Genomic DNA, 22,024 nt, shown 5'->3' with positions numbered 1-22,024 from the left:
TGTGCTTTAGAAAGAAGACACCAGAAGCCCTTTCTTAAAACTCTGTCTTTATGTGTGAAACAGCTTCAGCAGACTTATTGTTCATTCGCCAGGCTGCCCTCACTGCGGACTTGATGGACGTCTCAATCCACGTGTGAGGCAGAGCAGTGTGCTCTCCTGCAAAGTAGACTCTCTCAAATGGCTTGAACAGGTCCTGGTAATAATCTGTCAGCTGGAAGGGTGTGAAGAGCACATAGGCGCCCAGGCTGTACTCATCCAGGCTCCACTTCTTCACCACCCCTCCTTCATACAGATCGCGGATTCCTTCTCTGTGGATGGCCGCCAGGTCGCTCAGCGCCAGCTCCTGGCAGTCCTCGTCGGTCATCCCCAGGAAGAACAGGGACTCGTCCGAACAGGTGTAAGAGGCCAGCACCACACCGACCCCGCTCTCGAATGCTTTGTTCACTAAGTAGATAAGCCGTGATGGGCGATCTGTGATGGACTTGCCCCTGCGGATGCCTTCCTTCTCCTAGAACCGCTCCTTGAAGACCAGGAAGATTTTAGTTGAGCTGTCATAGTGGACGTTTCGCAGGGCTTCTCTTTTGCGCAGGGGGAAAGGGGGGTTAAATCTGACAATCAGAGTCGCCTTGGCCGTGCCGGTAAACAGGAGGTAGTCCCCTGAGGTCATTTTGACCAAATTGTCCGTTTTGTCACTGTATGCAACCTGGATGCCCCCGCTGGTCTGATTTATTTCCAAAACTCTTGAATTCAGTAGCACACTGCTGCTCCGAAGGTCTTTTCTTACAGCCTGAGGCAGCCAATCTGTGCCTCCATCTATTTTGTAAAATCTGGGGTACAAAGATAATGAAGAAAGATGTGAAGACGGGGGTTTGAATGTAATCTTTTCTGTAGGGGGTTTAGACTTCTAAGTCACAAGCTGGGGTTTATGGCAGGAAAGGGGGTTGACTGATAAGGGTTACAGATGCAAGCTAGGAACCCCCCTGGGTGTAATGTTAAACTGACCATTTGTCCAGAACATCGTAAACTGGCCAAATACCATGAACCCCCCTCTTTACCATCAGACCGAGTGACGTCAGAAACGGAGAAGAAAACACTATATAACCCAAAAGTTTGTAACAGTACGGCGAACAATACTTCGGTTTTGTTGTTTCTTGCGGGAAACAAGACTTCGGCTTTATTGTTCCTTGCATGCAATAAACTCATCTGTTTTACTTCATCTCGGGATCAAGAACCTTATTCTTTCTGTTACAACAAATTTGGCGTAGTCGGCGGATGCTCCAGAAGGCGCAGAACTTCCCATCGGCAGGAGAGACGGTCAGCGTGCACATAACTAAGAGGTAAGGACTCCTCTTTTATTTAAAAGTCCCGACTCTCTCTGACCGATTGGGAAATCTCTGCTCCCTGCGAGAATCGCCCGAGATGATGGAGTAAACGTGAGTTTCTGAATTCCTCTGGCCCGGGGAAGACACCGGTGTATGTAATGGGTTGTTTGCTGTAAGCCCAGAATTTGGTCTGGCAGGGGTTCCGCGGTATTGTGTACAGGCGTTCGAAGCTGGTGTATGCCTTAAATGCGCGTGGAGTTTTGAACGGGTTTTGGACTCTTACCGTGAAGTTCAGAACTGGTGTGGGCCTTAATTGCGCCCGGAGTTCTGAAGGTCAGAACTGATTTGGGCCTTAATTGCGCCCGGAGTTCTGAGGCTCAGAATCGGTGTGGGCCTTAATTGCGCCCGGGGTTCTAGAGCAAGTGGTGCATTAAATGCACGTAGTTCAGGACTGGTGTGGGCCTTAATTGCGCCCGGAGTTCTGAAGGTCAGAACTGGTGTGGGCCTTAATTGCGCCCGGAGTTCTGTGGCTCAGGATCGGTGTGGGCCTTAATTGCGCCCGGGGTTCTGGAGCTGAGTGGTGCATTAAATGCACGTATAATCCAGGATTGGTGTGGGCCTTAATTGCGCCCGGGGTCCTGAGATTAGCTACGCCTTGATCGTGCACGGATTGGCGTGGAGTGGTTTTTTGTTTTAAAGGAAACAGGAGTAGAAGTGGTAAATGTATGTATGTTTTTGGTGTTTTCCTTGTTTGTGAAATACATATACACACGCACGACACTAACATAAACACACCTCATAATAAAAGAGCAAAGCATTAAATAGCAGGATTTAAAGGACGTTGAGACCCGAGAATCGCCCTGATTGAGCTCAGTGCATAAGTCCACCCCGGGGCAAAAGCAGCGATGCTGGCGTTCTGGGGATGGTGAATTACTGATCAAGAAAGGGGGTTTTCGAGGTCTCGTTTCTTACCTGTGAACAGTGCGGTGTAAGTCCTCTCTAAAGTCTCGGAGAGGCATTTAGATCTGGAGGTAACAGACGCCCTTAGCTGAATGAGTGCAGTAATGCACAGGTTTTTCCAAGTGAAAACATCCCCCTACTGAATGAGCTGTTACCTCACACACGACAAAAGTAAATCTTAAAGAAACCGAACATGTGTGCTAATTGGGTGTTTGAGAAAGTGGTGGAAGTATCTGATTACATATCGGAAAAGTGTAAATTGACTGAAAGGGAAGAGAAATATAGGAAGAAGCTGAGTCTGTCAGAAGGAGTTTGGGGCGAAGATGCCTGTAAAAAAGCGTATGAACATTGGAACAAAAACAAAGATTTAGCTGCAGCCCTGGTGATCGGCCGACACCTGAGGTGGCAGATTAGCATGAAGGAGAAATCAGAATGGGATAAAAAAGAGAAGGAGTTCACAGAAAAAATAAAAGAGTTAAATGAGAGGAAAGATAATTTATTCGCGGCAAAAGAGGTACTAGAAAAAAAGCTAAAAGAGGCAGTACAGGAGAATGAGAAACTAAAGAAGGAATTAACTCCTGGTCACGCTGCACTGGTTAATGTGCTACAGCCGGCTACTAAGTTATATCCTGCTCTCCCACAGGGGAACAAACAGGCAGGAAACGAAAATAATTGGGATCAATTCCCACAGTGGCCATATGGAGATGGGGGGTCTGATTGGGATAACACTTGGTATGAGTGTGATAAAGACGGATCAGGGTCTCACCTATTAGACGGAGGGCGCCCGCAGGTCTGTACTCTCACTCGAAGTGGGAAAGGACTTGATGTAGCAGGGGCTGGCGCCGTTGATGACAGCGCCACTCTAACTCCGTCTCGCACCCCGCCGAGGGGGTCCGTTCTCGCACCTACCTTCCCTGAACCCCCAATACGATCAAATCCAAAACCGGAGGATATTGACCGGTGGGCTAGAGAAGTACCGCACCCAAAATTAGGGATGCAGCGAACCTGGAGTGCGCTTCAGGAATTAAAAGATACTTATGGTATCTCCCCCTTGACTGCCGCTATGATCCTCAGAAGGACAGGGGAAAAGCGTGTCGGAGAACTTAAACAATTGTGTGAGGATAACGGCAGAGGAGGGCGATGGGAATGGGTTTGGCGATGGCTTAAACAAAATTATCCACCAAAGACAGATTGGAAAAAGATATCTGCGTGTCAGCAAAAAGAAAGCGAGGATGTGGCTGACTTCACTGACCGCTTCGTCACACTATGGCTGGAATGCTCAGGACTGAGTAACGAAGATGATGTGAATAGCGACGCCTCTGCTGTGATTAAACAAATTTATTTGGGCGGTCTTAAGCCTGATATAGCCAAAGCCCTTCAGTTAAAAGAGCCCGAAATAGGGCAAGATACGACCAAACAATTTGAGGAAATAGTTAAAATGGCACGGCAAATCGAGAGAAATATGTATGCTAAGGTGCGGGCAATACAAACAGGGTGGACACCCCCCATACTGAAGGGTGGAGCTGGCCCTGACACCCGACTAAATCCAAAAGGCGAAATTACAACTCGGTGCCATTATTGTAAAAATTTCGGACACTGGCAAAAGAATTGCAAAAAGCGATTAGCCAGTGAGGGCAGGATTGGAAGATACCGAGATCCCCCTTTCAATCCCTCGAATCGAGAGGGACAAAAAACCTTGTTGTCACAATTACAGGATTTGAGCGAAGCAGACAAACGCGCTATCAGGGAGCTTTTAAACTAGGACTCCCCCTGGTGGCCTCCCTACGCCTATCTCAGGAACTGAGTGAAAAAGAGCTCAAATTACAATGCACGATTAATGGGATTCAAATGTCACTTTTATGGGACACTGGGGCTCAATTATCTTGTTTATCTGAACAGTCAGCCAAACGGTGTGGTGTCATGTTCACAGGGAGGGAGCTGGAGGCCACTGGTGTAGGGGGCAATCGAATAACACTCAGAGAAACTCAAAAACTCAAGATTAGACTAGGAGATGGGGAGGTAACATTTAATGCTGTCATGTGGGTAGGATCTACCCCAGATCTGTTGGGATGGGATGCTCTGAAATACCTACAAGGGGTTACATTAACCGTACACGAGAAGAGGGTGGAGGTAAACATCTGGTCCCTCCAAAAAGACGAACTAAAAGGGCATTCAATCTGGACTATGGATAAGGACGAATGTGGGCTTCTGGATATGGAACCCGCCACATTTACTGGGAAATCCCCGCCATACACAAAGCCATATAAAATCAACAAAGAGGCGGAGGAAGGGGTTCGACCAGTAATACAGAAACTATTGGCTCAAGGCATTGTACGAAAAACACATAGTACAAGCAACAGTCCAATATGGCCTGTAAAGAAAGCCAGCGGAGCATGGCGATTCACAGTTGATTACTCAAAAGCTAATCAGCACATCAACCGTCTCACCCCCTTGGTAGCAGACCCCTCTCCTATTTTTCAACTGCTGACCCGTGAGCACCAGGTGTTTTCAGTAATTGACATGGCTAATGGGTTCTGGTTTGTTCCTCTACACCCAGAGGTACAAGATTGGTTCGCTTTTGTTGTAGATGGAGAACAATATACTTGGACCAGGTTACCACAGGGGTTTCATAACAGCCCCACCGTGTATCACATGGCACTTCGGAGACATCTCCGAGAGCTGCCTCAAGTGTCCTCCGTCGTTATCCAATATGTGGATGATATTTTAATCGCGTCTCCTGACGAGGAAACCCACAAGAAGGACCTCCAAATTATTCTCGACCATTTGGTTAAAAAAGGACACAAGGCTAGTTATAGCAAAGCACAGTTATGCCTAGACACCGTAATTTACTTGGGACAAAAGATTAGTCAGGGAAAAAGGGAATTGACAGAAGATCGGGCCCAGGCAATCCGAACACACCCTAATCCCAATACGGTGAGAGAGCTCCGATCATTTCTGGGTCTGTGCAATTTCAATAGAAATTGGGTTGATGCTTTTTCTGAAAGGGCCAAACCACTTACAGACCTATTAAAGGGGGGAGGGAGGTCCCTTGATCCTATTGCTTGGAGTCCTGAAGCTGAACACGCTTTTAATGATTTAAAACAAGCTCTGTTACAGGCTCCTGCATTGGGGTTTCCTCAGACAGATCAACCATTCTACCTCTACGTAAGTGAAAAGAATGGATTTTGGACAGCTGTACTAACACAGGAACATGGGGGTAGGTACCGCCCGGTAGGGTATTACTCTGGATCCTTGGACGAGGTAGCCAGGGGCTGGGGTCCATGTCTACGAGCCATTCAGGCCGTCTGTCTAGCAGTACAGGCAGTCAATAACATAGTGCTAGATCAACAACTGATTGTTCGATGCCCACATGCGGTACACACCCTCATGTCCCTGAATCGGGTCAGTCAGGTTAATGCGATACGATGGAGCAAGTGGCAGGTCTTGTTAGAGGCTCCAAATATTACCATTGAACGTGAAGGAGCTCTAAATCCAGCCACATTGTTACCTGACCCATCAGAAGCCTACATGTTAGAACACAGCTGTGATGTTTGGGCAATGGGAGAAGATGAGGGCATCAAAATAGCCGAACAACCACTAAGGAATGAAGACCTCATCCTCTTCACTGATGGAACTTCATTCATAAATTCTAGTGGGGAGAGGAAAGCGGGTTGGGCTGTGACTACAGAACATGATATCCAATGTGGGGGAAGATTTGAGGTACCCACGTCAGCACAGCGAGCTGAACTGAAAGCTTTGGTGGAAGCCTGTAAATTAGCAAAAGGCAAGACCACCACAATATACACAGACTCACGATACGCGTTTGGAGTATGCCATGACTTTGGAAGATTATGGAGTAATAGGGATTTTTTAACCTCTGCTGGCACTCCGGTAAAAAATGCAGATCTGGTGTCTGAGCTGCTTGCGGCTCTCCAACTCCCAAAGCAGGTAGCTATAGTCAAATGTAAGGGCCACAGCAGAGAGGACACTCCCGAGGCCAGGGGCAATAAGCTGGCAGACTGGACAGCACGTCAAGCTGCCCTGGGGCAATGGGAGGAGTGGGCTATAGAAAAACCTCTTCAGATTATTTCAGTTTGCACAGTGAACATACAGGCACTCCGGACGGAACAGCTCAGCGAGCTCCAGGCCCAGGCCCCAAGGACTGAGAAATGGACCTGGATGGAACGCAATGTGGGGCTGCAGAAGGATGGGACCTGGAGGTGCCAGCGTACAGGCAGACCCGCCTGTCCCAAGCAACTAATGCCCTACCTGGCACAGCAAATACACTCCACAGGGCACCCAGGTGTTAGCCAAATGACTCGTTGCTTTGCTCAGAGCTGGGTGGGCACAGGCTTCACACCCTTCGCAGCTGACGTGGTACAACGCTGTGGAGAGTGCCAAAAAGCCTCTGGAGCACTGCCGGTTCAGGCTCCTAATCTTCGACGTCCTGCACCCGAGGGGCCCTTTAGACACTGGCAAATAGACTATTGTTCACTGCCACCCTGTAAAGGGAAAACAGGCCTCCTAGTGATGGTGGACCAGTTTTCTAGATGGGTGGAGGCTGTCCCTGTCAAACGAGAGACTGCGCAGACAACTGCCAAATATCTCGTGACAGAAGTAATTCCCCGATGGGGACTCCCATGTCGCATAGACTCAGACCAGGGCACACATTTTACTGGAAAAGTGTGTCAGGTGGTGGCAGACCTACTAGGAATCAAATGGGACCTGCATTGCCCTCATCACCCGCAGTCCTCCGGCATGGTGGAACGGGTGAACCGGACTTTGAAAGCTAAATTGACAAAGTACCACCTGGGAGGGATCCCCTGGGTGGATGCATTGCCCGCCGTACTGTGCAGCGTCCGAGCTGGGACAAATCGAATAGTGGGGCTGAGCCCGTTTGAGGTGATCACGGGGCGTCCCATGAGACTAAGTGACTCTCCAGGACATGACAGAGTAGGCTTGAGTATACTAACTGATTCTCTGTTACAGTATTGCAAGTTGCTGACAGAGGCCACCCAAGGAGCCCGCGAGCAGGTCCTGGAGGCGTGGGGACCACCACCTGAAGGAGGGCACGACCTCATCCCAGGAGAGTGGGTGTGGATCAGGAAATTTCCTTCACAGGTTCTCCAGCCCAGGTGGGACGGACCCTACCAGATCCTGTTGACAACCGAGTCTGCGGTTCGAGTGGAAGGAAAAGATCGCTGGATCCACGCGTCACACTGCCGACGAGCCTCATCCCCATTTACAGACCCAGAATGAAATCATTTCTGTCAATAATGATAATTGTTGCTGTAGGACTATGTTCCGCAGGGATTAATGATCATCTCTCCCACAAAGGAGAACATGGAATTAATTCCTTTTTAGGCCTCTCCTATCTGACAGCTAAGAAAACCAACCAAAGTGCCTGCTGGGTGTGTGCCGCATTACCCAAATATGTACAGGGAGAACTTCCTATGGGGGCCATTCCTTGGAGTCTCGAAGAAGTCATAGGCATGATCATTTGGAGGGATAATTTAGGAGATTTTAATATGACAAACTATGGGGGTTGCCATAACACGACTTTAACCTGCACAACATTACAATATCTACAGGAGCGAGGCTTAGAGCCCACGAGTTTCACAGGCTCTTACGCTCCTAAATATAACAGAAGCCATACACCACCATACCTGACTCTAAATAAGGAACGTGAGGGAAACATATGTTTTCAGCACACTAATGGTCTGCACTTGGTTGGATGGAGTCGTTGCAACCTTACCATCACTGCAGATATATCCACCTCTACCTTCCAAATTCCAGGATGGGATCGGCACACCCCACAATTCGGTATAAGTTTCTTATTTTCAGAGGCATGGGGAACGCCAAACGGAACATATTTCATTTGTGGAAAACGAGCCTACCCATGGTTGCCAGCCCAGTGGTCTGGCTCATGTTATTTAGGATATGTGGTTCCTCATATCCGTGTTCAAACCCACAGCCCCTTCGGACCTAACCACAGACCACAAAGAAAATTGGCTGATTGGGAATATTATTTAGGTATAATATTTCCACAAGCCGGCATGAACTTTCTGAGTCGAGAGTTAATTCAAATGGCCTCGACTTTAGAAGAATTAGCAAATTCTACCTCATCTAGTCTGAAGGCTGTTAATGATGAGATGGTAGCCCTCAGAACAGTGGCCATGCAGAACCGATTAGCTTTAGATTATGTACTGGCGGCCCAAGGAGGAACTTGTGCAGTAATTGGCACTGAATGCTGCACATATATCCCTGATAATTCTGAGCACATCTCAGATCTGGCCCAACACATTTACAATGAGGGACAGAAATATCAGGACTATTATACTGAAAATTGGGGAATTGGATCTTGGGTAGAGTCTGTGTTTGGGGCCTGGGGCGGAACTTTTATACAGTGTTTATTTGTATTTGTAGTATTGTTTATATATATAATTGTAATCATCACGTGCACAAAAACATGTATCACTTCTTGCTATAACCGTGGAACGTACAATATCATGGCAATACATACCTGTTCGCCAAGAAAGGAAAGATCTGCCCTGACATTGTATGTATAAAATAGGCTACACTGACGTATGCCATATTTTATAAGGGGGGAATGAAGAAAGATGTGAAGACGGGGGTTTGAATGTAATCTTTTCTGTAGGGGGTTTAGACTTCTAAGTCACAAGCTGGGGTTTATGGCAGGAAAGGGGGTTGACTGATAAGGGTTACAGATGCAAGCTAGGAACCCCCCTGGGTGTAATGTTAAACTGACCATTTGTCCAGAACATCGTAAACTGGCCAAATACCACGAACTCCCCTCTTTACCATCAGACCGAGTGACGTCAGAAACGGAGAAGAAAACACTATATAACCCAAAAGTTTGTAACAGTACGGCGAACAATACTTCGGTTTTGTTGTTTCTTGCGGGAAACAAGACTTCGGCTTTATTGTTCCTTGCATGCAATAAACTCATCTGTTTTACTTCATCTCGGGATCAAGAACCTTATTCTTTCTGTTACAACAATAAGAAGGATAGATCATTTTTATTATTCATTTGACTTACCATTTTCCAGTACTCTCAGAAGTTCAAGTTGACGACTTCGTCAGGCTGCTAAGGAACAGGTAAAGGTTTATTCCATGCTGAAAAGAAAAGAAAAGCTACACAACATTTTGGCTGTGAAGCCTTCTTCAGGGTTGAGGGAGAGAGGAAAACTGGCAGTTGATAAAGCATGGGAGAACAAACGCCAGGAGTGGAGAAGAGGTGGGAGCAGGAGAGAAGCAGTATCGACACTCAGGTGGTATGAAGTAAAAAGTCTGTTGTTGGGAAAAGGGAGAAGGTGGGATCCTAGTTCTAGGATTAGTTTGGTTTTGGATGTCTTTCTGGAATATGAATTCCAAAATCCCTCTTTGAGACGGAGACGGAGAGATCAGTATGATCATGGCTGTTAGAGGTGAAATGGGAAACTGTGGGGATGAAAGAGAGATCTTTCATTCTCTGAAATGGTCTCCCAGTCTCCTGCCTGTCACACCAAGGTAAATAGCTGGGAATTTTCTGCAAGAGATGCAGTAAATCAAGTTGCTGGAAATACAAGATGTCATTGGAAGTGATCTGGAATTGTCTAGAGGTTATGTGAAAATGCATGCTATGGGATATATATTTACAAGTGATTCAGCAAGTTCTGTTGCAAGGGAAAGTACCTGGTGTGGATGGTTGCTGAGGCGGTCTAGGGAACTGTCAACAAGAAGGTTATGCAGATTAGGTGGTTGGCAATATGAGATGATTGGGTGGTTGGAACAGTGGAGTACAGTGGAGAGATCATCCTGTAAGATGGGGAAGTTGTTAATAGTCCTGGGAATAGAGAGTTTGTTAGGGTGGTAGGGAAGCACAATGAAGCAGAATGGAATGCGGTTCTGAGGCTGGGAGTTCCTAATTGATCAATAATAATTGATCCGAGGGCTGTTTTTGCCTCAGGCAAGGGCCCCGTCAATAACATAGGTGGGGTACCAACTTGTTTATGAAAACAAGGGAAAAAATATTTAAAATGTTAAAATGAGTTTGTAAAATGTTTCTAAGTGCGACACTTCTAGGTCATGTTTCTCTTTGATTTAGTGATCAGTCACGTGTTCTAATTGAATTTTAGAATTGCAGAAATTGTCCAAGATTCTTTATCAGGGACCATACTGTATACCTTACCTTTTGGCTTAACTCGTTTGGTTAAGAAACACCAATGCCACCAATAGACAAACAGAGACAGAAGAAGTGTACAGGCACAGTATGGAATGCAGACATTATGTTGAAAAGAGATAGTAGACATTAAAAGCTGTAGGACACCAGAGGTAAGATGTCAGATAGACCCAGGGCTGAATTGAGCACCTCCCTAACTTCAGTTAAGAACTTCCGTATGATAGCATGTTTGAGGCAACTTGTTCTAGGGACCATTTTTTGAATAAATAAATAAATTGAGGGTGAGGGAAAATTTGAATCAGATCAGCTCCACAGATCTATGTAGGACAGACTTCTTCACGCAAAGGAAGAAGATTGTGGGACTGCGGAACAAGCTGCCCAGCCATGTTGTTGAAGCTGATAATCTTTCAAGAAACACCTGGATAAGATCTTTGGATCAATTAACTACTAAGCTACCAAACAGGCCAAATAACCTCCTCTTGTTTCTAACCTTTCTAATGTAGTTTGTAGAGATACTATTGAAAGTAATACATTAACTCCATCCATTCTGACCATTTCTTCCAATTCAGGGTCACTGGGGAGCTGGAGCCCAGCAAGCAATGGACTGTAGGGTACATCCTGGATGGGACGCCAGTCCATCACAGAGCAAACACACAGATACAGACACACATTCATACCATGGCCTGTTTTCCCAGACGCCAGTGAAACTACCAGTAAGCCTTTAGACTGTGGGAGGAAAGCCACACAAAACCGGGAAGAAAATACAAATTCCATGCAGGTAGCATCCCAGGTCTGGGATTGAACCCAGGGCCCCAGCGATGTTAAATACTGCACCACTGTACTACCCAATACACATTCATTCTTAAATGAAGTTTCCTCCAACTTTCCTTTTAAACAAGTTATTTAAACAAGTTTACCCTTACATTAGTAAGATGAAATTGCAATGCATGACATCTGAAAAGTATCTCTCCCCAACAAGGTATACATCATAAACAAAGTGCACTGACAGTGTGTCACTCAGGCTTGTGTGCTGACTCTTAAATTACTCCCTAGGGGATGAATAAAGTATTTTGAATTAAATTGAATAACTTTGTAGTTATTCAACTATGTAATTGTCAGTATTGCAAAATGTTCCTCCTTCCAAACCTAGTTTTACTATGTAAGAAAATGCCACAGGTTTAAAAATCTCACTTGACGTCATCATTGATGTCATTCTCCCCCATCAGATTTTCGCTGAAGGCCATGTAAAACAGGGACTGTGTGTTTAAGACATCTCCAATCATTTGGATAGCATGTCGGCTGAGGTTACTTTCTCTCTTTAGATATTGCTGTTGAGACACAGAGCAGACAAATCAAAAATCCATTTTGACTGGTAATATACAGTTTTTAAAGCTTGGAACATGTAAGCTCTTTGTAAAAGAAGACAACATGGTCAAAAATCACAGATTTATTCTAATTTAATCTATTTTAATTACTAGTAGTTGGATGTGTTGTCTTCTGTTAATGCTAACTACTGTGCCACCAGATACCAAACATTTAAAAAAAACTAAACTAGATCTGTAAACAAACACTGAAGTGGTTTAATCTTTAGACTTTTGCCAAACTACAGTGTAGGGTGTATCTACAATATATTTTACTTTCTGAATTTATGTGTAGAAGGCTCAAACATGATTATCATCATATAATATGATAATCAATATTTTTTTCTCTATACACTGTGAGGATAATTAATGCTAGAAACCATCATGATAAGAAGTCAAAGCCAACGTCACCTTTACAGAATAGATATCGTATTTCTTGAGGACACGCTGGCACTGTGATGGATCTTTCTCAGTTTCGTCAATGACCTAGATGAAAAAATATTCTCTTAGATCATCAAGGCCATGAAAATCTCATTTTTCTTGAGCTCCATAACATGTCTAACAGAGTGACATATTATTAATCTTTCACATAAAATCTTAGATGACCCTTCTCATCCACTCATTTTAAAACTCAGCTCATCACGTCAATGTGCCACTAGAGACTGCAATGACCAATTAACAGCACTGATCTTGAGCTTAACCTTGTGGACATTGAGATTGATACAAGCTTCTTATTGTTCTCCTGTTGAAAATTCTGTTTGTTACCAGGCTTGAGCTTCAGGTCAGAAGATATTGCTTTTTGACTAAAATCTCCTGGTATACTTTGAAATCCACCAGTTCTTCAGTTCTAACTAGGACAGCTGGTCTAGAGGAAGCATATCACCTCTAAAGTAGAACAGACCCATTTCTGCTCTCCACATAAGGGTTGCTATTCCAGTTTACCATCAGCTTCAGCTTTCGTCCAATCATATGGCCTCAGCTATTGGGATTCAATTAGTCACTCATGTCTCACTATGGAAATCCTACAGTCCAGAATGGATTCATGAAGCCAGTGATGAAGAGAGAGAGAGTGTCTTTATTATCCCCAGGGGACAAGTTGTTTTACAGCAGCAGTGTTGGTGTACATTGGTGTACAGACAAACAGGAAAAAAAAAGACAGGACCAACAATATATAGACATATTTACATTGAAGGTCAAGAGGTAAGTAAGGATATGGCTACAGGTATGAATGAGAACTTAAATCTGTTGGTTTTAGAGTTGGGGAGTCGGTATCTGCATTCTGATGGGAGTAACTGGAAATTATTAAACAAGGGGTGAGAAGGATCATCGCAGATGGATTGTGCTTTACGCAAAACACGTGAATGGAGAGGACTGGAAGATCAGCACCAATGACCTTCTGATATATTTTCACAAGTCTCCCCAGTTTGTTCTTGCTTCTCAGAAACAGGTCACCAAACCAGCAGACCAGGGTAAAAGTTAGAACAGATTCGAAGAAGGGATCTAGTTACCCACCCATCTTTCTGGGTTCACATTGAAAACCTTTAATTTACTCCATTAGACATGATCCTCTAGATTGTGAACACCACAGTCAGAACTCTCATTGATATATTACCTTTTGGACGGCTTCAGAGTACAGCTGTTTAGCAGATTTCCCCCTTTCAGAATCCTCCACAGGGTAGCCCAGAAGATCTGGATCCTTATCAGCATCATGCACCCGGTTGAGTTTCCCATTAGTAAAGTACCACGTGCTGTCACCTGCGTGGATGAACTCAGATAATTTGAGTCCATAGTGTTGTACATAGTGAAGGACTAGTCTGAAAATATCACAAGAGTTACAGAACACTGAACATTTAAATGCAGAGATGAGAAATATCAGAATGTTAATTCCTCTGTTAGGTAACTGTTGTCTTAAACAGATATGATCATGTTAATATGAAGATATAATAGTTCTGCCACAAAACTGTTGAGTCTCATATTAAAATCTAGCAGTAGGGCAAGAGAAATTTTGTCCAAAATATTGTTTAAAGCTCCTGTTCAGGGACCTGGGGTGTGTGTACTTGGTTGAAGTCAAAACTTGTCTTTACAGAGGAAGGCATTCACTCAATGTAAAGGAAATATGGCTTCAGAACATAGAGCTAAGTTTCTTTATTATACTTTTGAAGGCTTGAAAACCACATCTGTTAGTCAAGAAGACATCTTGAGAATGCAAATGATTCTTCAGGATGCTTAGAATTCTGCTACCTAGAAATCCAGATACTCACAAGATTGGAAACATATCCTAGGATTGGATGAGATCCTATATATTAGGAATATTTCAGGTGGGTAGCTGCGTCAGCATGTGTAGGCTGCAAAGGAACAAGTAATAGGTTTATTCCAAGCTGAAAAGAGAGTTTATTCTTTTCAGCATGGAATAAACCTATTACTTATTCCTGTACATATTTGCAACACTGTCACCTGTCTGCACTGCTCTGTTATTTCTAACCCCCCCTGCACCTGATCCTAGGTAGGGAGAAGGAAGCAGTGCTGGGCACCCCCAGACTTGCTCACAGAAGAAGATATAGTGAAAACACTAAGAAACCTGTTATACTCTTGTGGAATGCTGCTGTTTAATCTACTCTTGGTTTATAATCACTGATAGATAAAGGAAAAAATATCTTAGATGTGCACTGGAGCCCTGAGTTCAGGTCTAGACCTCTGTGGAGAGCTCTCTGATGGGAGTTTGTGTGCTCTCATCAAGTTCTGTGTGTTGTTGCCCATAGTCCAGAAACACACAGTACTGGTAGCCTAGCTGGCTGCTAGGAATATTGGACCTGGTGTGTGCATTTTTGTGTTTGTGTCTGTCCTGCGATGGACAGCATGTATATTGCCTCATGATGTCCAGCTCCCTGCAAGGGTGTACTGGATAAGACAGATTAGAAAATGGATTGTAGTTCCGTTTAAGGTACCAGCCAGCACCTGGGGGGTGCTTTTAATTTGGTTAAGTTTAGTTGCTGATTAGCTTCAGCTCAATAAGACCAGGACCGATTCAGTCACTAGTGACAAAGGAAGCTGCAGGAAGCATCTTTTATCAGGGGCCCGATAGTGATTGTCAGTAATCTGACATTCTGGGAGAGGAGAGTATGGTGCCCTGTCAACACAAGGATGAAAGAGCTCAACTCCATTTTGAAATGCATAAACATCTCCATTACTTCTTTATTCACGTTAAAGTACATCCCAGTGGAGAATAAAACCTCTTGATTGAGGCATGTTTGAAGAGGAAAATCGAAAACCCCTTATTAGGCAAGTGTAGAGAATGAACCCATCCATTTTCTAACTGCTTTATCCAGTGCAGGGTCACGGGGCAGCCACAGCCTATACCAGCAAGCCACAGGCAAAAAAAGCAGGGTACCCCTTGGACAAGACGACAGTCCATCACAGGCCACACAGAAACATGCACACACTCAAACCAGGGCCAGTTTTCCCAAAAGCCAATTAATCTAATAGTATACTCTGGGACTGTGGGAGAAAAACACCTCGAGGAAATCCACACAAACACAGGGAGAACAAACTACTGTACATAAACAGCACCCCAGGTCCATTATTGACCCCAGAGACCCAGAGCTGCAAGGCAGCAATGCTGACCACAGCACTGCACAGTCAGTAAACTCTAACTATTGCTTGAGCAGAATACAATGGGTTAATTGTTAATATAATTACTGTGTCTGTCTCATGTTTGTATAACTGAGTAACTCCCAGACAAATAAGGTTTTAATTTAAGAATTTAATTTAAGAAGTGCATTCGTGCTGAACTACACCAGATGAGGGTCTGTAACTACTAGTGCAATACTGAATTGTAATTAGTCAGGAAAGAAATGAGTACAGCAGCTGTAGATTTGAATTGAATCTTATTGTAATAGCTTTTTGTTTCTATTGTGTTTAAGCACCACTATTTCAGCTCCTCTTGTGCCTTATCAAACTCCAAAGCTAACACTCCAGGGAAACACTCAGTCATGAGCTGAAGGAATTCTCACGGTGCCCATCTTTGCCCAGTTCTGCCAGCCCCTGCCAGCCCCTGCTCTCATATAGCTGTACTATAAAGTTGAGTCTTATGCACTTTCAGGGGGTATTTGATGCTCTTCATCTAAGTTTTTTTTTTCTCTTTAGCAAACCATCAAATTTCCCTACACAACTATTTTTTTGTACCCTTAATCCCCCAAGATTCCTGATTTCCTCTGAGAACCACAAGTGTAGAGGTCCATCCCAATAAAAAATATTAATTACTCAGATGTGAGCACATTTAACACTTACAGTACATACATTTCAATGGAGTGTATTTCCTTCAATTGCCAGAATATTCGCTATCACATTCTAAAGGCTCTACATGACTTAGATGTAAATGTAACAGACAAAGTCATTTATTAATGACACTGGGGTTAGAGCAGGGGATGCCAACAGGCTGAACAAGCTCATCAAAAGAGCAAGTTCTGTCATTGAGTCTGATCTGGACCCCATGGAGATAGTAGCTGAGAAGAGAATGGTGTCCAAATTAATGACCATCATGGACAACGTCTTCCACCCCCCTCTATGACATGCTTGTCAGAATGAAAAGCATGTTCAGCAATAGGCTGATCCAACCATGGTGTGACAGGGAGCGCTACAGAAGGTCAATCTTGCCTTCTGCCATAAGACTTTACAACTCATCCACTATGTGTCTGGGCAGGGGCAACATTGACCTGTTTTTGGACTACACAAGTCTCTGTTTACAACTGATTTTTGTGCAATATATGCTGGGGATTTGTGCAATATATTTATGATGTGCAATACATCTTTTTGTGTACTGTACATTCTGGTTTGTTTTATATCTTCTGTACTGTGAGCAATTCTGTATACTCCATTTTTTACTTTTAATTCACTGACTGTACTGACAGTATTGTATTGTTGTATTATTGTATCATTTTGTTACACTGTGCTGTGTTGACTATGCCAGGCTGCTGTTGCACTGCAATTTCCCTCACAGAATTAATAAAGTATCTAATAATGTTTAATAAACTAAATTAAGAATAATTGTGATGTAACAGAAAGCAATTTTAATGAATTACAACATGATCTATCACTTGGAGAATTTCTTAGTGACAGTTCCATTATATTCCATTTCCACTATATACGGGAACATTCTAATGTGATCCAGTGTTCTGCTTAGTACACTACCAAGATGCTTAAACTACTGTATATGAGGAGGTTAAAGTTAGTTCCCCACTCTTATAACCACTAGAGGGCAGCAGCTGTTACTTTGGTTTCATTGCAATTGAGAACAAGTTAGTACATGCTTACTAATATCGGCGACCAAGTTCATTGCAATTGTTCTTAAAGTAGTACACTAGTTTAATATGGAGCTGCATGCTAACCATGTGTTCACAATTTCAGGCTAATATTGTTAAATAGCCTGGCATGACCATTTAATTTCTCAGCTGCACCAAAAATCACAGTTTTGTTCTACCAATTTACTCAATCGGAAAAAGTTCAACATTAGCACTATTTCAGCTCATCTTGCGCCTTATCAAATCCTGAAGCTAGCACTCCAGGGAAACACTCACTCATGAGTTGCAGGAATTCTCATGGCGCCCAGCTCTGCGTGCCAGCCCCTGCTCTCATTCCTGTAGGTGAGAATGTGTCCCCTGAGTCTGTCACTGGCTTCCAAGATCTGGACCTGTAGAGAACAAGTCACTGTGGGTACAGAGGGCAAGGGTAACAGGACTGTGACAGGCCTACCTCTCAGCTGCTGACTGATGGGAACCAAGCACATAAAGAAACACACTTAAATCAAATTACCATAAACAATAAACATAAACTTTATTCAATCAAAGGACTATACTCAACACAAAACCCAACACCTACTACCACTCTGAGTGTCTCTTTATATACCAAACTAAGTTTAAGTTAATCCTTTGTAAGAATATGGCCTGCAGCCCTTCACCTGTTATTTAATTAGTCCTATGATGGATCATGTAATGCAGTTTTCGATAAACAGAAGACCTAATGACCTCTAGTGGCAGGTCAGCTGAAACGATTATCTTAATGCTGATACAATGCAATGACAGGTTCCTGCTGGGAAACTATTGGCAATACTATATTGGAAAGAATATTCCTGCAATAAAAAATTGTTAGTGATCTGAAGGTGGTGGAGAGTGGTAGCCAATAGAAAAAAAATGTGTCCTGTCTGGGATATTTTAATGGTTCCTTTGCTCAACACCATTCTGTGCCAGATTCTCCATGTGGTACCATCAATCCCGAGTGTGTTCCGTGTCAGTGTTTATGTGCTGGAAGTGGCATTTATGTGGCCCTTCAACCCCGAACAGCTGAGAGAGGAGAGAGCTCCACCTTTCATGCATGGATCCTTTCTGCTTGTGTCCTCCTGGTACACCAGTTCTCAAATGGAATAAAGCAAGCCAACCGTGTGAAGAAATATTTTTTTTAAATGCTAAAAACAAGAATTCCTGAATGTGTTCTTTTCAAAAGTACTGTTTTCGAACTGTATTACTGACAATACAGCATCCATAAAATATTCCTGTTTTGCAAATTGTGTTGCTATCTGTCCATAAATTTCTTATATATTACACCTCATATAAAAAAACAACAACTCATGGCCACCTGGCACCATAGCAAAATTGGCCCTTGTGAATGAAATTGATGTTTTTTAAGAAAATAAATAAACATGAGAACAGACCATAAAATCTTTGCTGAATCAATATTGCAACTTAAGGTCTCCAAAATTCAAACCGGAGCAGAAGACTAATATAGCGTCAGTGGATGAGGTGTGGAAGGATTTACTCAGTCCTGAGCCACTTCAGTTACTACGAGCACCAAACAGGATTCTAACACCTTCCATCCTCCAGAACCCCATGTCAGCCTGCTCTGCCAAGAGGATTGTCAAGCAGTTGGGCGGAGACGGAATTGCTGAACCAATCTTAACCTGCTCTATACTAGAATAATGTACATGAGAGACCGACATGTTTTATAAATACAAGGCTGGAACATTATAATAACTGTCCCCCACAAATCAGAACAGGGGTCTGAGACTCTGTTCATGGAGCGTCTAATATCTTCTGTTTTTGTTCCTCCTGAGTTTCATAGTTTGTCCACATGATTAATGTCATAAGATAAGATCACTTTATTAGCCATATACAATTTCTTGCATTAGCAATTTGTCATTTCGCAGACACCAGCTTACTCTCCATGAGACACACAGACAGGAAGAGAAGCTTGGGGTCAGAGCGCAGGTTCAGCCATTTATACAGCACCCCTGGAGGAGCTGGGGTTAAGGGCCTTACTCAGGGGCTGAACAGAGCAGGATTTCGCTGCCGGCCGCAGGATTTGAACCTTCCAGCCAAGGGCGCAGATCCTTTAGCCACAGTGCCACTGCTCCGTATGTCACCAGATAAGTTTGGTCATTTATAAGTATGGTCATTTAATTACCTGAGCTTTTACTGCCATTAGCAATGTGATTGTTTTCACTAATTAGCTGTCCAAGACCTTAAGAAGTAGAAGGCCAGCCTGTAAATGTCTAACTGTGCAAATCATGGAGTTGGAACCAAAATTATAAGATGCTAGACCCTCTAGCTGAGGGTGAGACTCCTGCCTCCTGAGACAGTATGGGAAAATCATGCGTTGTGTCCAGCATCCTCCAGGAGTTTGGCAGCGATTAATCTGGAGATCCCTGCTCCGACAATCACAAAGTTCTTTGGAGGGCTGGTCCTGATGAGCCCTTGCTTTACGTCTTCCAGCAGGTGCTCATAATCGTTATCAAGGAAGCACTGCTCATTGACGCTGCTACCTGCTTGCACATGCGCTAAGAGCGCCACAAAGCAGCCCAGCAAGACAACTTGGGAGAAAAGAGCAATATCAGGTTAGGCACAGGACATAAAAGCATTAACATGTGCCGTACAGGGCAAAGAAGTTATAAAAAACTATACAGAGGTACAAATCAATAAACCAGACAGTGACTACACTTGTTTCTGTGAGCTTGACAAACATACAGGGGTACTAACATTTTAATCCACAAGGCCCAGTGACTCAGATTCTTAGGTCCTGGAAGAGCTCAGGCTGGAGGACCTTTATATATTTTCTTAAAAGCTAAATGCATGTTAATGAAACAGATTTCCTATGTGAGCTTTTGTTTGAATGTTTATTTTCAGCGATGAGTATTGATCAAATCAATGAAAACACAGCCTTTGTCCTGTGAGCCTTACAACTCTTGGGCCAATAAAGGTACAACACAGGGCCAGCAAAAATACAACCAGCTACACTGTGTGGCAAATGACACCAGAGACATCAAGTCATTAATCTTTTCTTGTCTCTCTTCATCCCACTGACCGATGCTCCCTGCTTGAACCCTCACCTGTACACTGTACACCTAGAACTCTGCTGGAGAGAAGAGTCAAGGTCTGGGAGGTGAACTGTTTGGGAGTCTTGATTAAGGGATTGCTCTGTCATGACAATCTCATCAAAACTGCCTCACTAACAGGACAATATGTCCTTTGCAACCACTAAACAGGATGAAGCTAAATTTAGAAATGAAAAGTTAAAATTAAAATCAGACTTTAAGATTTTCAATTATTCATTTTTACATAATAAGTCAATTACACTTTTAATTTGCAAATAAACATTTAGTTTTAACATAAAATGCATTTGAGGTGAAAAACCTTCCAGAATAGCTTATGATTTAATAAGAATCATTAGAGAGAGAATCAAAATAATATAGTTACTTTCACATGATGCCATGGTCCCAGGCTGCATTTTTCCTTTCTATAAAGAAAACACAAGCACAATCAGACCTTTGCACTGAGGTACCATCTTAACTATATAGTACCGGAGAGTCTGACTTGTAGGAGTTGCTGGTGTAAAGATGAGCACTATACTTCCATGCAGTTTGCTGAATTACTCAATTAATCACAAAAAAGTGCGTACCTGTTACAACTCCATGGAAGTCAACTCATTTTGGGTGATAGTTTAAACCAGAGGCTTAAACCAATGTTCATTTAAGACAGAAAGACAAGAGTTCTAAATAATTGGGTTATTATTATCACAGCTACTGTATGCTATGTGGGATTTAATTTTAAAACTATCAGTTTACAAAAGAGCTGCATGAATAATTATTTTAATGAGACATTAAAAATAAGTGCACAAGTAGAACATGCATGTTTCCTTGTCTAGAATCCCAAATAATAGCATTTTTGTTGGGTTTCCCTTGTGAAAAGTCTGCAGCTCTAATTGTCACTTACCTGGAGGGATGTTCTTGCATTCAGAGTTGGGAATCCAGCAGTTGCCCTTGTGCCTCATATTTATATCTTCTCTGCAGCAGGAAGGAGAGCATCTGTTTTGCCAATCTTTGAAGGAAAGACATCTGCACCTCACAGTCACTTAACTCGTTTTTCCAGAAAGTGGTTCACCCAATTTGCTTTTATGACACAATATGAATTAAAGGCAAAGAATGGATGGGAAGCAAAAAGGATTGCATAACATGGAAAACAGCAGTAAGTGAGAGCTAGCTTCATACTTTGACAAAACGTACATGTTGCCAGCCACTGAGGAAATTAAAAGAACCCAGTCCCATCACACAGCCTCTTCTTGTGTAGCAAAGCGTGAAGATGAGATTTTCTGTAAATTCCTCCAACATCTTTCTCAACACATATTGTTTCTTTTGTGAGGAAACAAGTTATGTTTTAGATTTGCCTTTCAGTGGAGGAGTCCAGTCTCTTTAGACAACATATTGTTAACAAAGGTAGGTTTGTGTTTGGCGTTAACCCACTGACCATGGGTGAATTGTGTGCAAGTGCGTGCTTGTGTCTGTCTGCCCTGGTTCCATGAGATACTTTCCCATCAAGTGCCAGGGCTCTGGGTTCAGTTCCTGGGGTGTTGTTTGTGTGAAGTCTTTATATCAGGATGTCAGGTCAAGTCTTGTTAGACCAGGAGGTCAGCTGGTCTGATGGGTCAGGTCCAGTCTTTTAGACCAGGAGGTCAGCTGGTCTGATGGGTCAGGTCCAATCCAAGTTATAGGGCACATCTGATTCAGGGGTCAACATGCAAGAACTGTTATACCACAAGGCCATCTGGCCCAGTTTCTTGAAAGAAGTTGTGGAACACTCATGGAAAATATATACTGTATACTGATGGAAAAAAGAAATGCAACACCTCCTCCTCCACACATCACAGTATCAGTCTGG

At 43.4% G+C, this 22,024-nt stretch overlaps 1 pseudogene; it reads right to left on the bottom strand.

Moving 5' to 3' along the window:
• Positions 1-34: 34 nt before the first annotated feature.
• LOC148815775 (L-amino-acid oxidase-like) lies at positions 35-21,140 on the bottom strand (annotated as a pseudogene).
• Between the last annotated feature and the right edge of the window lie 884 nt (positions 21,141-22,024).

The sequence above is a fragment of the Atractosteus spatula genome, chromosome 24, assembly GCF_055471065.1.
Source record: "Atractosteus spatula isolate fAtrSpa1 chromosome 24, fAtrSpa1.hap1, whole genome shotgun sequence".
NCBI classification, from domain to species: domain Eukaryota; kingdom Metazoa; phylum Chordata; class Actinopteri; order Semionotiformes; family Lepisosteidae; genus Atractosteus; species Atractosteus spatula.
This window is presented reverse-complemented; position numbering and strand designations above follow the sequence as displayed.